This window comes from Colobus angolensis, unplaced genomic scaffold (assembly GCF_000951035.1).
Source record: "Colobus angolensis palliatus isolate OR3802 unplaced genomic scaffold, Cang.pa_1.0 Scaffold58, whole genome shotgun sequence".
In the NCBI taxonomy this organism is placed as follows: Eukaryota; Metazoa; Chordata; class Mammalia; order Primates; family Cercopithecidae; genus Colobus; species Colobus angolensis.
In genome coordinates, this window is record NW_012119376.1 from 12,898,726 (window position 1) to 12,904,623 (window position 5,898).

Here is a 5,898-nt window from a genome sequence, read left to right on the forward strand (position 1 = left end):
TAAATATACACTTATAGAGCCCAACAAACCTACTTCTAGATATTCACTCAAGTGATTGAAAACTTCTATTGTTACCAAAATCTGTATTTAAGTATTTATAGAAGTTTTATTCATAATTGCCAAAAAATTGGGAACAATGAAGAGGTGAATGGATAAATAAGCCATGTTATATCCAAACAATGGAATATTATTCAGCCACAAAAAAAACAAACTATAGATTTATACAATAATGTGGATGTATCTTAAATGCATTCTGCTAAGTGGAAGAAATCAGACCCAAAAGGTTATACATTGTATGATTGAATTTATAGGACATTCTGGAAAAGGCAAAACTCTGGTGATAGAAAACATAAGCGGTTGCCAAGGGAGGGAGGAGGGGGATGGGTTGAATAAAGGTTGTTGTGAAAGGGAATTTTCAGTATGAGAGAACTGTTCTCTATGCTATTGGAGTTATGGATACATTACTCTATGCATCTGTCAAAAATCCACAGAACTATATGCCACAATGAGCTTTATACAATTTTTAAGAAAATCAATCAGTATATTTGTGGATCATAGGATAGAATGCAGACCTATGACAAATGAATTTAACTGCAAAGCAAACATAACCTAATTTCACTGAAGGGGATAGGTAAAGAGCTGACCATGGTGATTTTCAAGAAAACGTTGTTTTGACTCAATATTATAAGACTAAATACAAAAAGAACTATACTTACTGCACTAAAGACTTTTTTCTCACACAGAGTAGGAGTTAGCAATTTTGAAGCTATTAGGTTGGTGCAAAGGTAATTGTGGTATAATGGCAAAAAGCACAATTACCTTTGTACCAACCTAACTTTTTACATTATACAAATAAGAACATAAATTGTCAATAATGGGAGCTAGGTTTCTCACTTCTAGAGAAAGAAGCTAAAAATTAGGATGAGGGAAGGTTAGAATGACCCCTATAATGTTGGATTAGAGTTGGGAATGCCTAGATGAATTCATGCATTTATGTATATAGGTAAAATCTGATACAGTTATGGATATGTGAAACAATTGGAAAACAATTTGGCAGTTTCTTGTAAAATTAAATATATAGACATATTTTTTTATAAGGCTTATACTGCATATAATTTATACTATATACATTTCTCTATGGACCAGTTCCCTGATTCCCTGCCCCAACTTACACCAACCCCACCTCTGCCCAGTCCAAGCACTTTTATTTTTACCAAATATATTTTGGGGCATGCAGCAAACGTGAGGATGGCATGAAGCCTGGAGTAAATATCCTACATACATGAATTAGTATACATACATTTATTTCCTAGCTCTGTCCATTGAGGGGAACATGGAAGCATTGACACCCTAGTAACAATGAGAAGGCTAGTGCCTTGATCTTGATTTCTCTTCTTTTCTGTTTTTTGGTAGGGTGAGGGACAGGGTCTCACTCTGTTCAGCCCAGGCTGCAGTGCAGTGGCATGATCTTGGCTCACTGCAGCCTTGACCTCTTGGGCTCAGGCAATCCTCCCACCTCAGCCTCCCGAGTAGCTGGGACTACAGCTACTGTGCACATCACCACACCCAGCTAATTTTTGTAGAAATGGGTGTTTTAGCCAAGGTTCTCTAGAGGAACAGAATTATACATATATATGAGTTATACATATATATACATACATATATATACAATTATATATATATGAGTTTATTAAATATTAACTCACATGATCACAAGGTCCCACAATAGGCTGTCTGCAGGCTAAGGAGCAAGGAAAGCCAGTCTGAGTTCCAAAGCTGAAGAACTTGGATGTTCAGGGGCAGGAAGCATTCAGCATGGGAGAAAGATGTAGGCTGGGAGGCTAGGCTAGTCTAGCCTTTTCACGTTTTTCTGCCTGCTTTATATTTGCTGGCAGCTGATTAGATGGTGCCCACCACATTAAGGGTGGGTCTGTGTTCTCCAGCCCACTGACTCAAATGTTAATCTCTGTTGGTGACACCTTCACAGACATACCCAAGATCAATACTTTGCATCCTTCAGTCGAATCAAGTTGATACTCAGTATTAACGGTCACAAGAGGGTTTTGCCCCATTGCCTAGGTTGGTCTCGAACTCCTGGGCTCAAAGGATGTGCCTGCCTTTGCCTTCCAAAGTGCTGGGTTTACAGGTGTGAGCCATGCTACTGTACCTGGTGGTCCTGGCCCTTGATTTCTAAATAACATTTTTCCAATAAAAGGAAGAAGAGCTCAATAGCAAAATGACTGCTTCTAGAGCTGGAGCGGGGAAAATACAAGCTAGTTTAGTTGGTACTGCTATACCAATGCTAATTTCTTAGTTTTGACAAGTGGACCATGGTTGTGTAAGATGTTAACATTAGGGGAACATTAGGAGAACATTAGGGGAACCTGGGTGAGGTATATATAGGAGTGTTGTACTATTTTTGCAGCTCCTCTATAAATCTAAAGTTATTTCAAAATAAAGAATTATTTAAAACATGAGGGAGAAGAAAAAATGTGTTCTAGCTAATGGGAACTATGTGAGCGAAGCAAAGAAATTAGAAAACCTCTGGTTTGTGATTGGGAAGCTAGCTGCTGGGAGGGAGGGGTGAGCAGACAGATATAGAGAAGTTATTTAAGTCAACATATTTCAAGCATAAATTTTGATGTTTGGAAAGGCAGGATTGAGACCACGTGGTCCTTATATGTGTAGGGACTATATGATGCATCATCTGAACTGAAGCACATTTGAGAATGAAAGGGCATGCTCAGAAGACAGGCGGCCAGGACAACAAGCATTAACTAGGACTGTCCTAGCAAACTAAATGTGTGGTCACCCTGTGTATATGCAGGGGGCTTGAACTTGATTTTGAGAGCAGTGTTTTCCATTATGCACATTTAAAAATTTTACAGACAAGTTCCACCGTCAAATACACTCATAAAAAGAAATTTATACATGTTTCTTTTCTGAACCACTTCTCAGTGCCTTTAATTTACAAATATGTTCTGTGAATCTTCAAGAATGTAATATAATATGTTTCCCAAACATTTCTTTGTAGACCAAGTCCCTGATTCCTTACTTCAACCCACATAATTCCCCAGCTCTCCCCAATTTAATCATTTTGGGTTTTTTCTTACGATTTACAGTTCATGGAATGCTGCAATCATGGAAACGGCATGAAACCTGGAGCAAAATTCTCAGATTGGAGCTTCAAATATTCAGTGGTGGCTTTGACAGTAATAAAGTTGAGTAGACCCAGGGATAGAAGATCCAACAAGGAGGCTATTGCAGTGGATCAGGATGTCAACTGTGAGGGACAGGGAGACGAGGGCACATATGAACAACACTTAGGAGGTAAAATTAGAAATGAAAATACCAGTCGTCAGGAGGTAAAATTAGAAACAAATATACCAATCATCATGCTATAATGCTCCATGTAAGATTTCCATGGGATACCTGTTTATTACCTCCATGTTCAAAAGCTAGGGCAAAATCGATCCTGTACTTGGCATATGACTAGGCACTTGTGTGATCTTAAACAGAAAACAAGTAGACTGTAGAGAGACATGGAAGGTGCTTAAAAATAAGGTACAACTGAACTAACTCTTATTTATTAAGTATTAATTTAAACTTCCTTTTAATCTAGCACAGATTTTTAAAACTAGCTGTGGTTTTCCCATTGTATTATAAATAAAAAACAAACTTTCCTAAGTCAGCTTGTACTTCTCACTTACCAATAAGTCCCTATCTTGCTCTATTCACCTTTTTGTGTCTTATACTTCTGTGGCTTTCCCAGAAGATCATACAGTGGTCATGTAAAAAATATTTTTAGTTTAGTAACTATTAAATGAACCAGCAATTATCTCCTTCTATTCCCTGGAATTGCTATCCCAGACACTGGAGATACAGCAGTGGACAGTCTCCATCCTACATGAGAAACATTACATAGGAGGTATTTATATTAATAAGGACACAACAAGAATGCAGATAACATTCCCCACTCAAGAACTTCTGGTTTCCTTCAAAATCTCTCCAAGAAGGCCCAAATCTCCAAATTACTATTTCTGAAAATCCAAATTACAAGCCTTCAGTCACAGGTAACTTCTGCACATGGAAAGGATTTATTTGGGGAGATGTGACATTATCACTCATCAAATTAGGAGACTTTTTAAGCCCTACCAGGTTCAAGACACCTGGCTGAATTTAACTTGGTAGCAACCAGATTCACAGATGAAATATTACAAGTATCAGGAACTCTTTGTAATTCATTTATCCTAATACTTCTAAATTTTGCAAGATTGTCTAGACTATGTTTATTTTTTTCCATTCGAATACCAAAGGATGAAATATTATTCTTAAGTTTTCAAAAGACCTGGAAGGAATCCACTCATAACATATTTTAAAGCAAGAAATTGCAATAAGCCCAGGGTGAGGGCTCAGACAGCTAAGTTTTGGTCCCAGCATAGTCAGTAACTATCAGGGCAACTTGAAGAGGCCACTTAATCTCAGGTTCTTCTGTAGTGCATTGTACCTTCCCCTCCCAGAGCCCAGAGTTCTATCAAAGATAATATGAATGGTATTTGGAAAGTGCGCTAAACCTCACACGGATGTAAGATCCTTTGATGAGTTCCTTCAATGATTGAAATGTCTCTTCCTACGTTCACCAGCCACTTCCTAATTTTCAAGTACAATGCACTACTTTCAGTTCTTTATTTACTTGAACTTTCTGTGACAGGTGACATGATGGACCATTCCCTCTTTTTTCTCTTCATTCTCTAGTTTGCCTTTTCCTGGTTTATTTCCTATCTTGTGGGTTACTCCTTTTCTGGGTTATTCTTTCTCTGTCCATCTCTCTTAAACAGATAACATTCCACACTTAGTGTTGGTGAGTTCCAACCAGAATTCTACACTGGGTTTTCCTTTTTTCCACCTAAGTGCATCTGGACTTTTCATATCACATATCCGGGTAATCATTTTAGAAAATAGTGTTTCCTTAATATAGGCAAAGGCTAAACCAATCTATCTTCTAATTAATTTGGTGAGGGCTTTCTTTCATTTGTAGCAATTGATGTTTTTCATCTAACAATTACATTATATTTGCATATTTATCATTGGAACAGTCTCTGCTTGTTTTAAACCCTGTGAAAACTACGCCCTGCTTTTCAGGAATGCTTCGAATGACTTGTATGTACTAGGAAAACTTGTTTACTAAGTGAGGACCCAGAGATGACTCTTCACTTATTCCTTCATTGTTCCCGCTAGGATTGTGTATTTGCCTTTGCATTTTTCGATAGAGCTGTGAACGCGATCTACTGCAGTTAAAGCTTAGCAAACAAGATAGGCAGGAGCTAAGGGGCGGGGTGAAGACCCGCGTGCAAGAAGGCTGGCTTCACCTGATAAAGAAGACAACCGTCCTCCATTCTGTCCTCTGCTTTTTTGCACGCAGGCTAAGAGGCGTTCACCATCTCTACGTCAGGCTTCAAAGAACAGCTCCCTTGCAATTTTGCTGATACCCCCATTCCTTAGCTTGGAACCGGAGGGGCGGTGAGGGCCGCTGTCACTCAGCCCCGCGGACCAATAGTAAAGGGGTGAACCCCGCCTTCTTCCTTGAATTGTGCTGCGGGCATGCGCATTGGGCGTCCCCACGCCACCGCCCATCAGCTGAGAATTGCAGCTGAAGGCTCCGGGGTCGGTGGGTGACGGTGGTCGGAGGTGTAGGAGGGAGCCGCGGAGGTCCAGGTAAGAGGACCCTGTGGATGGGGGTTCCCTGGCCGTGCGACAGGGAGGCGCAGTGTCCCTGCGGCGCTGCGCCTCCTTGTTCGTGCGCGTGGTCAGGTGGCCGCCGCCCTGCGCTCTGCAGCAGGCACTCGGTAGGTGAGGAAGGGCCGGACTGCCCCGGCTCCCGGAGCGCCTGCGGCTCCC

The 5,898-nt window shown here is 40.3% G+C and overlaps 1 protein-coding gene across 2 annotated transcripts in view; it reads left to right on the top strand.

The window, feature by feature from the left end:
* The first annotated feature begins 5,287 nt into the window (after nt 1-5,287).
* Nucleotides 5,288-5,898, top strand: part of STX7 (syntaxin 7) — a 55,068-nt gene continuing 54,457 nt past the window's right edge. For both annotated transcript variants that reach the window (XM_011962155.1, XM_011962157.1), the window contains exon 1: nt 5,288-5,715. The gene's annotated coding sequence lies outside the window, so the exon portion shown is untranslated. The remainder of the gene's footprint in view (nt 5,716-5,898) is intronic.